An 11,711-nucleotide genomic window follows, 5' to 3' on the forward strand; every position below is an offset into this window, starting at 1 on the left:
AACAACATAATACCACCCCAGCAACAAGAGACCTTCCCTGCAACAAAATAACCCCCCAGCAACAATAGATTCCCCCCAGTAAAAATAGATCCCCTATGTAAAAATAAAGTAGCTCTCCCAGTAGCCAGCATCAATAGCTCTCCCAGCAACAATAGACCTCCTTTGTAACAATACAGTAGATCTCCCAGCAGCCAGCATCAATAGACCCCCCAGCAGTCAGCAACAATAGACCGCTCCCTCAACAGTAGATCCTTCCCAACAAAGCCTAACCACTCAGCAAAATAAGATCAACAAAAATAGATCCCCCACCAGCAACAATAGACCTCCTCAGCAACAAATGATCTCCCCAGCAAAAATAGATCCCCCAGCAGCCATCATCAATAGACCCTTCAGCACACCCCAGCAGCCCGTTCAGTGCTGAAGGTTCTGGAACTGCATTCCCCTACATTCCCGCTGTAAAAAAGCCCTGGCCCCTATAGCAAGCCACCTGCTGTGGGGGCACTCAGAAGGGAGGGAGAGCTAAGAGCACCAGCAGGAGACCCCAGAAGAGGAAGAAAGGGACCACTCTGTACAATACCATTCACAGAGCAGATAAATATAACATGTTTAGTATTTTAGAAATAAAAACTGAAGGTTTACAATCACTTTAAGATTAGCTCTCTGTCTATTTTCTGTGTGTGCAAAATCATATGTAATGGAAGAGTTTAATTTTTTTAAAATGAGGCATACTAACTAAAGCATATTCTATGGGTACAAGGAGGCTCAGGCTTTATTTTACTCTTCCCCTTTAAGACACTCCGCTGTTAGCATAATGTGGCCACATCTACTGTTCACCACAGAGTGCAGAGTGGGCCACATTACTCTGCATGGGATGCTCAAAAGTGCCCCAGATCTTTTACCATCTTAGCAAAGTCCCTGGTTTAAAAAAAAATGTATTAATGGGAACACACAACTAACATACTGTATGGTGGGGTTTCCTAAAATTTTAAAGAAAATAAACTTTAAAATGTGCAATTTTTTAGCATTTCCAGATTTATTATATTAATGAAATACTCAGATATTATTGGATTTATGTTCCCATATTCAGAATATTAGGAATAGAGCATCGTCTCCTCATGTGTACAAGTACTGATTGGAAATAAAATAGAATTGTACTCTGCTGTCACCTAGTGTTTCAATGGGCAATGTACAGCTCTCTAATTTCACTGCAAGCTTATAGTTCTAATTTAAATTAAGGGACATATTTATAAAAGCAGTGAATGTGAACTTATCCAAACATACTGGTGGTGAATGCAGTCAATCCCTATCATTTAAAACACATGCAACCTGAAAATTCACCTGACGTGAATATTTGGTGAATGTTAGATTTGCTGTTTTATAAATATGGTCTTTGATTGTAATGTTCATGGGCACCTGTGAACAGACACCTCATGGCAATCAATTTACTGGGGAAAAAAGTCAATCAACTAGGATGGATCTTCTACGTAGATTTTTGTTATTTTACAAAGCTACCATATAGTTAGTATTCAATTTGCTTTGTTTTGCACAAACCACTTTATATACACTTTACTACTGTAGGCTAATACTTGACCAGCTGTAGCCAGGGGCATTTGAGTTGTTGAGGAAAGTCGGATCACAATGATGACAAATATCTCCTTTGCAGTTTTTTTTTGTCATTTAGTACAGCTTCCCCTGAATTAATGCAGTTATATAGAATGAGCATCAACAGTCTTAATGTGAACTTGGAACAACATGCCTCAACAGTGCCACAATGACAGACAATGCCTCTGCACTGATCGGGAACAGTGATCTCTGTCATGTCCCTGCCAGCCTTTCCCCCCTATAGTTAGAACACACCTAGGGAACACATTTAACCCCTTTGATCGCCCCCTAGTGTTAACCCCTTCCCTGCCAGTGACATTTACACAGTGATCAGTGGCTATTTATAGCACTGATAGCTGTATGAATGTCAATGGTTCCAAAAAAAGTGATAAAAGTGTCTGATCTTTCCACCGCAATGTCGCAGTCCCACTAAAACTCGCAGATCACTGCCATTACTAGTTAAAAAAACCAAACGTAATAAAAATGCCATAAATCTATCCCCTTTTTTGTAGACGCTATAACTTTTGCGCAAACCAATCAATATACAACTATTGTGATTTTTTTTTACCAAAAATATGTAGAATATATATATATATATATATATATATATATATATATATATATAATGGAAATTTGTAAGTTCTGTATATAATTGTATTCTATTTTGTATGCATTGCACACTGCCCTCACTGTGCACACAGCACTAATAATGTTTTCAGTAAATGTTTACATTCTTTCGAGTCCTGATTAGAATTAGCCTGCATATGTAACGCCCCTTGTTACCATAAACGTACAATTGTAATAATAATGTGATACCTACGTAATCATGTGTATAAAAACCTTCAATTGCGTCATAATAAAGCAGAACAGTTATTTGGAAAGATGTTGAGCGTATCTTTTGTGTCTGTTCCCTACTGCAGTAGTTATTATTAATTTGGAACCACTAATCAATATGAGGATAGGAGTTGCCTATCATTAATTTAACCGAGTCAGCATGGCGAGCTTTGCCTTAGGAGGGGTTTCCAGGTGACCCTGAGTATCCGAAATGAGGAGCTTGAGACGATCCGGGAATTTCTGATAATCAGCCGGCTGAGGTAAGTATTTTGCATACATTTGAATTATCAGACTTCCTTGATCGGTAAGCCATTTTCGGGACAAAGGGTACCTATTTTACTCCCCTTAATCGAACTTCCCGAAAGGAAAGAATAGTGCTGATCACAGGTATATATAGTACATCTGCTAGTAAAGTAGTTTAGAGGCAAGAGGGTATAGGCACTCGTAGAGAAGACTGGCTAGTCATTATGGGCATTGAATTAAGTAAGGGAATGAAGGGTAAGAGACCCTCAAAAATGCCCAGCGCAAGAGGAGCACTATATATGAACCGAAGGTGCGGTTCCGCCTATACTGAGCCCCTAGATTAATGGTTAAAGTGGACAGGGATCCACAATGGGTAACTGGGTTACTACCAAGGTCCACGGGGACTAAGAATCATGCAGAGTAAACAGCTAGAGAAATAGCTATCTATGTGAGCAGGATGGATCAAGGGTGACATTTAACACTAGACAGAAAGGGACATTTTCATGTTAAGTTGTGGGGTGAATTTGGGGTCAGGCACTACAACTATTAGAGTCAGAAACAGAGAAATGAGAGATAAAACAGAATACTTTATATGTGGACAGACAGGGAAGATGGGATGAGCACTGTGGCTGTCCGTCTGATCATAGAATCATAGAAGCTAGATATAAAAGATATCTGAACAAAATAAGGAAAGCAGAATTTAGGCAGGGAAATATTAAAGAGTTAAAAGAAAGTGAGAGAATGATATGCATGTGTTGTGTACAAATGGGAAAAACGTAAGCGATTTTAGAGAGATATTATGTATGTGTATGCGAATGCTGGGACCTTTAGTTCTATCCCTTGTGTGTGTCATGTATGCAGATGTGACCCCCTCCTTTGTGCTCTCATGAAAGAAATGTGGCTGGGATGGGAGGTCAGTGATAAGCTGGAAGGACACCATGCCAATTCCAGTTTTTTAGACAAAACATTTATAACAAAATGTGCCGGGTTAACGAATCTAATGGTAAACAATGTGATCACAATTACTTTTTGAATCTGTTTTCCAGACATGCTAAAATGAAGGTTACATTTAACCGTGTATTACACAAATTGAATATCCTTTGATAGTGGAAACAGTGCATTTAAAAATGGGAAATTAAGTAAAATTAAGTTATAATGAGTATTAGTTTCTAATATGAATATAATATTTATGCAAGCTGGACCCAGTAATGAAGGGTTCACCCCGATATATCAGAGCTGTAGATTTTATGCAAAGGTGCTATTAGACAAAGTTAGATATTGTTTTGGTCAAACATTTAATTTTGAATGGTCTGACATTCTGCGCAGCAAATTTACAGCTAACTAAATGTTTGTCTAATGAAAGGTTTAAAATATGAGTTTGTTTATGTACAAATCTAACAATGAAAAACACGTACATTTATTCAAAAGAAAGGAAAAACCACATGTGTTAAATTGATGGTGTAGGAATCAGCTGCTGTGAGCCCAGTGCAGGACACACTCCCTGAAGACCCAGATATTAATTTATTTGTAGATTTGAGGATGCAGTTTATCACCCAGAAGGATACTCTGTATTCAAAGTCATTGGATCCTTTTTTTCCCAGCTCAAGAAGCAGAGCTCCATGTTTTAGCAAAGCCTGTGAGCTATAAAAAGGGTATATATTTATATAGATAGTCCAGATATAGAGAGCTTTTGGTTCCATTTGAAGGGCCAGAAGTTTGTTTTTACTTCGGCAGGTAAACCAATCAAGCATGCCAAGTTAATTTGATTGGCTGTTTTCAGCCTTCCAGGTTCTTGCTGAGGTAGCCATACTAACATTAAAACTCACACATGGAAGCAGACCAGGCGACTCTAAGGATGCTGCATTTACAGCCCCGGACACTTGATGGTTCTGTGCAACTCACAGATTCCACCCTAGGTCTGGCCCAGTATAGCTGGGATTAATAATTCAACTTTAAGGACCCCAGAATGAGAAGAACAAGTGGTCCACAGGGGGCAACTTCTTATGAAACAGGACTTTGGAAAAGGTGATCATTTATGTCTGCCAGTCACTCTTTTCCCTCCAGCTTGACACATGGACCATGTCATCAGTCACAAGCAGTTATGGCTGCCTTAGTAAATGAGTGTGGGATAGAGCCAGGGTTCTCCACAGTTGTTTTTATAACATAAATAAATCAAGTAATGATCCCGCGCTACATCAATAAAATAAAGTGCCCAATAAATAGGGTTAATAAATGGTGTACAATTGGTTAATTAATGAACTGGTGCATCGATCCAGGGGCATTAATAAAATAAATAAATAAAAGTCAATGTGATGATTGTCTCCTATTCAGGCATTTTTCTAATTAATGTCCAAAATGTGTGTTCAAAATAGGTTTAAACAGACCGCACATCTTAAGGGTGAGAGGTATAAAATCCCATCAATGAGCTCACAGAACTCTCACCTTAATTTTTTTGAAACAACAGCATACGATTGTGTAAAAGAATCTGTTCCGCTATTCCAGCATCTACCACCAGGGGGTCCTCGGTTCCAATTAGTGTTAAACGTGAATGGAAGCTTCAAATCCACATCCTCGTAATGTTCTCGTACTCCCGGGGGGGGGGAGAGTAGGGAAGGAATGGGAGAAAAAGAGAACTCCAATGGTGTAGTATGTTCAAAATATAAAATGCTTTTATTTAATAGATAAGCTGGACACTTACATCAATAAAACAATAATAAGCTTAAAAATCAGATCGCGTGGCGTTTGAATGCCGTTCTCACGTCACTTCCGGTATTTACTCAACCTCCGGCCACTCCCTACCTGTTACGTCATCACGTGACTTCATCAGGGGATACCCTGATGAAGTCACATGATGACGTAACGCGTAGCGTAGTTAAAGAATAGCCTGGTCATTAGGGGGCAAATCCTTCCGGGGCTGAAGTGGTTAAAGAGAAAAAATTTAAAAACTCAAAATGCATGAAAACTGCATGCAAAAATGCATAAAAAAATTAGAGCTTAAAAATGCAAAATGCACTGCAAAACTTGACTGAAAAATGCCTCAAGCGCAGCTGCATAGATGTGAACATAGACTTAATGGGGTGTACCAGGAGGTCTTGGCAAATTTGCATCAGTCCTGTGCAGTTTTCTAGATGTTGAGAAGTGCAATTTCGTGAATGTAGACCTTGTCAAATTTTTGGCACAGCCACGATAGCTTTAACAAAACAGCCCTAGTGGGCTCAATTCACGAAGCAGTATGGAGCACTTTAAAAAATATGGTAAAATACAGTTTAACGTTTTTCAAAATGTTTTTGGCATTCACAAAAAACGCTACTATAATGCTGCATGAGTTATTTTATGAAGTCATGCAGTATTTTAGTAGTGAAAACGTGGTAATTCAGGGGCTGGTAGTAGCCAATGTATTTATGTAGTAAATACTGCTTTGTTAAGGAGCGGGCAGCCGCCGGCATCCTTAACAATCAGTAACTGTCATGGCTGTTAAGGAGTGGGTGGCCGTCATGTCCTTAACAACCGATGAGTCACACAAAATTTTCATTAAGTTTTCATTGCCTTCAGTTCTTTTTTTTTACATGACTCATCAGTTGTTAAGGACGGAGCAGCCACCTGCTCCTAAACAACCATGTTGGTTACTGGTTGTTAAAGGATGCTTGTAGTTTCAGAACCACATGTGGTATTTAGGGAACATGTGTCTGGATACCTACATAATGCATGTGATCTGGTTTTGTGAATGGAGCCCATTGTCTCCAGTTATCTTTGTGAACTATGGAATATCTCCCCCTGTGTTTTCGAGAAGAAGACAGGGAAAGTTGTGCTGTAGTTCTAACAGACTTCTTGTCTTATGCCGCGTACACACGGGCGGACTTTTCAGCATCAAAGGTCCGACGGTCTTTCCGACGGACTTTCGAATGACTGGACTTGCCCACACACGAACAGACTAAAGTCCGGTCGAAAGTCCATTGGTTTGAATGTGATAACGTATGAAGGGACTAGAATAAGGAAGTTCATAGCCAGTAGCCAATAGCTGCCCTTGCATCCTTTTTTGTCCGTCGGACTAGCATACAGACGAATGGATTTTTCGACCGGACTCGAGTCCGTCGGAAAGATTTGAAACATGTTCTAAATCTAAAGGCCGTCTGACTTTCGACAGAAAAAGTCCGCTGAAGGTCCAATGAAGCCCACACACGGTTGGATTGTCCGACGGATTTGTTCCGTCGGACCAGTCCGGTGGAAAAGTCCGGTCGTGTGTACACGGCTTTAGGGTGACAACACAGCTCCTCCATACAATACAGTGAATGCGCAGGAGTTTGAGAAGCAATATTCATTTTTGTGAAAAACTAAGAAAGGAAGTTTAAGGACCAGCATTGTAAAAAAAAAAAGTAAGGTATTTCAGGAGCAATGCTCATTTTTATGAAATAAAGAGGATGAGGAGTTGCATTATCTTTTTTCTTTCAGTATTTCTATGATAAATATGTGATTACAACATTCATGGGTCCTTTCAAATTGTGAGGTCCTGGCCCTCATTTGAGTTTCCATTATTTCTTATGGGGAAATTTGCTTTGATATATGAGTGCTTTGGATTACAAGCATGTTCCCAGAACGAATTATGCTCGCAATCCAAGGTTTTACTGTATAGACTACCATGTTTAATTTTCTGCATTTTGAGGTACAGTATGACCTGCTCTGACGTGATCATTACGTACATTTTTTTTAATCTTATTCAAATAAAAATTATAACAATTTAGACTTTTTGCGTGAAAGTGAAAACTCCTGTGCTGTCAGCGGAAACCTATTCTAAGGGGACACTGCTGCAACACCCAAAAACTGCTCCAAACAGGCAAAAAAATGTAAATAAGGGGTGGTGGTTGCGCTGTGGTAAAGGAGGAAGGAGGAAGGGGGAAAGGGGAGGGGGGGGGACTATACTATAGTAAATACACCGTAGATGCCAAATCACCTGAGTACATGAGACAGATAAACCAAAAAAAGAACTCACGGATGCAAATATATAAATGTAAGGATATAAGTAAAAAACACAGAAGAACACTCTAACATAATAGTGCATACAAAGAGTGCTAACATCAAAAATTACAAGCGAGCATTGCACATGAGTATGTGAATCAAAATATGGGGTGCATAAACCCAGAAACCATCAAGTAAAAACCTGTTTTAACGTGTATCAATATGCTGACACTTTGGGCAACAGATGGCATAAAAAACAGATATATGGTAATCAAAGAATATAATATAGATCAATAAACCAATCTATAAACAAATATAAAAAAATTTTTTAAAAATATATTAAATATACTAGATAGTCCCAGTGGTATGTGCTAGTAGTCCGCCAACACGTGGCAACTTGCAAACCTTGTAAATGGTGAATCCAAGGTTGTAAGGTATACAGCATATGTAGTGAGAGACCAGCGAATAGGATAATCCAGTGGTATAGTAGGTGATGATGGTTAAGGATGCAGCATGGCATATGGAGAGACAAAAAAAAAAAAAAAAGATCCTCTGAAGAAGTCACGTGATGTGACGACACGCGTTAGGAGCACGGGACGCTGCCACGTACCAGCTGGGTGTGACGAGCTCGGCGCTCGTGGATGTATTACCCCCCAGCCAGTTTTTAAATGTAAGTAAGCAGTTTTTAAATGTAAGTTTTTTACTTATATCCTTACATTTATATATTTGCATCCGTGAGTTCTCTTTTTGGTTTATCTGACTCATGTCATCTACTGTGTATTTACTATAGTATAGTCCCCCCCCTCTCCCCTTTCCCCCTTCCTCCTTTATCACAGCGCAACCACCACCCCTTATTTAAATTTAGACTTTTTACTAATCTTTAAAATGACAAGTATTCATAAAATATCTTCTTCTTTCCATGCATTCCCTGGCTATTCAGAAGCTTCAGGGCAAACCATAGTGTTAATTGTACATATCCCAGAGCGGTATGCTTACAGAGGGACTCATGAGCAGCAACAGGCAATTACACGCTGATGAATGTGTTCTAATGATGCAGCAGGATTCATGGCCCAAAGATCCTCTAGGGAGCACTGGATAATATCTGTCTGTCTAACTCACCTTTGTTTACATGCTGCATTGCAGAAACAGTAAGAATTCAGAATTTAAGCGAAAAAGTAATTTTTAGCTTAAATATATATCAAGCATAGTTTTTTTTATATATCTGCAGTTTCATCTGCAAAAAAGATATCCAAACAAAAGTAGAATGTATCCCAAAACTTACATTTGCAAAGCAGTAGCAAAGACACATTTTGAATATGTATCTTACTTTTGGAGACAGTTATAGTTAGGAGCTATATTGGAATCAACATTTATCCTGAACAGGTAAAAACATTAATCCATGAAAGCAATGAAAGGTGAACTGATCAGAAATCCTAGAGGTTAAGATCACCTTTTAAAAAAGTGATAAACTAACATATTTTTGCAGGTAAAAAAAATATGCATTTATTATTTTATTCTTAGGAGCTTTAGAACCTTAGAAGAACATTGGACCCACAATCAGCAGATACTGCATGGTAAGCAACCATTTGGACACAGTGGAGAGAGAAAAATGGTGATCTTGGCTGTAACTTTCCTCATTACCTGAAATACGTTTTAATGAAAAAGGTCATCCTTCTTCATGACAGTGATTATACAAATAAATAGGATTGAACCCCTGAAAGTAGTAAACCAGGCATTAAAGCTGGGAATGTTCCTGTAGGTAGACATGATAAAGCCCTGTAATGGTAGAGTAAGATCAGTATGAAGGAGCAAATAAAAAAAAAATTACTCGGATGACCCAATCCCTAGAATAAACGGTTACAAAATGTAAACCTGGAGCAAGTGCAGTAGAGTCCTGGTAAAGCTTCCTGGGAAGTTAAACTCAATGTAGGACAGCTCTTAGGCTTCCCCAGTTGAAACAAACTGTACCTGTAAAGGGCATGTATGCAAGTGCATAGAGATGAATACAGTACAATATTGCTTGAACTTATATGAATAGTAGGGATGAGCCGAACACCCCCCAGTTCGGTTCGCAGCAGAACATGCGAACAGGCAAAAAATTTGTTTGAACACACGAACACCATTAAAGTGTATGGGGCATAAACGTGAAAAATCAAAAGTGTTAATTTTAATAAGGGTTAAGGGTTTAAGGGTTAATATCATGCAAGTTATTGTCATAAAAAGTGTTTGAGGACCTGGGTCTTGACCCAGAGGACATGTATCAATTAAAAAAAAAAAGTTTTAAAAATGGCTGTTTTTTCAGGAGCAGTGATTTTAATAATGCTTAAAGTAAAACAATAAAAGTGAAATATTCCTTTAAATTTTGTACCTGGGGGGTGTCTATAGTATGCCTGTAAAGTGGCACATGTTTCCCGTGTTTAGAACAGTCCCTGCACAAAATGACATTTCTAAAGGAAAAAAAGTCATTTAAAAGTACTTGCGGCTATAATGAATTGTCTGTCCCGGCAATACAGATAAAAGAAGTCATTGAAAAAAACGGCATGGGATCCCCCCAGTCCATTACCAAGCCCTTTGGGTCTGGTATGAATATTAAGGGGAACCCTGAACCAAAATTAAAAAAAAAAAAATTGCATGGGGGTCCCCCCAAATTCCATACCAGGCCCTTCAGGTCTGGTATGGATATTAAGGTGAACCCCACAGCAAATTAAAAAAAAAATGGCATGGGGTCCCCCCAAAAATCCATACCGGACCCTTATCCGAGCATGTAACCTGGCACGCCGCAGGAAAAGAGGAGGGGACAAGAGGGCAGCCCCCCTCCTGAACCGTACCAGGCCACATGCCCTCAACATGGGGAAGGTGGTTTGGGGTAGCCACCCAAAGCACCTTGTCCCGATGTTGATGGGGACAAGGGCCTCATCCCCACAACCCTTTCCTGGTGGTTGTGGGAGTCTGCGGGCGGGGGGTTTATTGGAATCTGGAAGCCCCCTTTAACAAGGGGACATAAAAAATAAAAATGTCCCACAAAGTTTTCTTCTCTCGCTCTGCTGACAGACCAAAAAAAAACAAAGCTGCGACCGACCCACCTCCATGGGAGGCACCCACCGTATGACGCATCTTCGCTCTGACAGCTCTTTTATAACTGAGGGCAAGGCCACGCGGTGACGTTCCCGGGTGACCCTGCCCCCCTCTGATGCACAGGGACTTCCCTATGGGTGTCAGAGGGGACGGGGCAATCCGGTTATGTAAACGGGTGGCCTCACCCCCTCTGATGCCCCGGGAAAGCCATAGGGAAGTCCCTGTGCGTCAGAGGGGTCGGGGTCACCAGGGAACGTCACCGAGTGGCCCTGCCCTCAGTTATAAAAGCACTGTCAAATCGAAGACGTGTCATACAGTGAGTGCCTCGCATGGAGGCGGGTCGGTCGCGGCTTTGTTTTTTTTTCCGGTCCGTCGGCGGAGCGAGAGAAGAAGACTGTGGGACATTTTTATTTTTTTATTTTTTATTAAAGGACTTGTCCCAAGCCGTGTCTTGTCATTTGTACCATTTTGACACTTTTTTGTGAAATGATAGGGGTACATTTGTACCCCGTTACCATTTCACACAGGGGGGGCCGGGATCTGGGGGTCCCCTTGTTAAAGGGGGCTTCCAGATTCTGATAAGCCCCCCACCCACACACCCCCACAACCACTGGGCAAGGGTTGTGGGGATTAGGCCCTTGTCCCCATCAACATGGGGAAAAGGTGCTTTGAGGGGCTACACCAAAGCACCCTCTCCATGTAGAGGGCATGTGGCCTGGTACAGTTCAGGAGGGGGGGCGCTCTCTTGTCCCCCTCTCTTTTCCTGCGGCCTGCCAGGTTGCGTGCTTGGATAAGGGTCTGGTATGGATTTTTAGGGGGACCCCACGCCATTTTTTTTTATTTTGGCACGGGGTTCCCCTTAAAATATATACCAGACCTGAAGGGCCTGGTATGGAATTTGGGGGGACCCCCACGCAATTTTTTTTTAAAATTTTGGTTCGGGGTTCCCCTTAACCACTAGCCGCCTGCCCACTGTCATATGATGTCTGGGAGGACATCATATG

This window comes from Aquarana catesbeiana, linkage group LG01, assembly GCF_042186555.1.
Source record: "Aquarana catesbeiana isolate 2022-GZ linkage group LG01, ASM4218655v1, whole genome shotgun sequence".
Classification (NCBI taxonomy): Eukaryota; Metazoa; Chordata; class Amphibia; order Anura; family Ranidae; genus Aquarana; species Aquarana catesbeiana.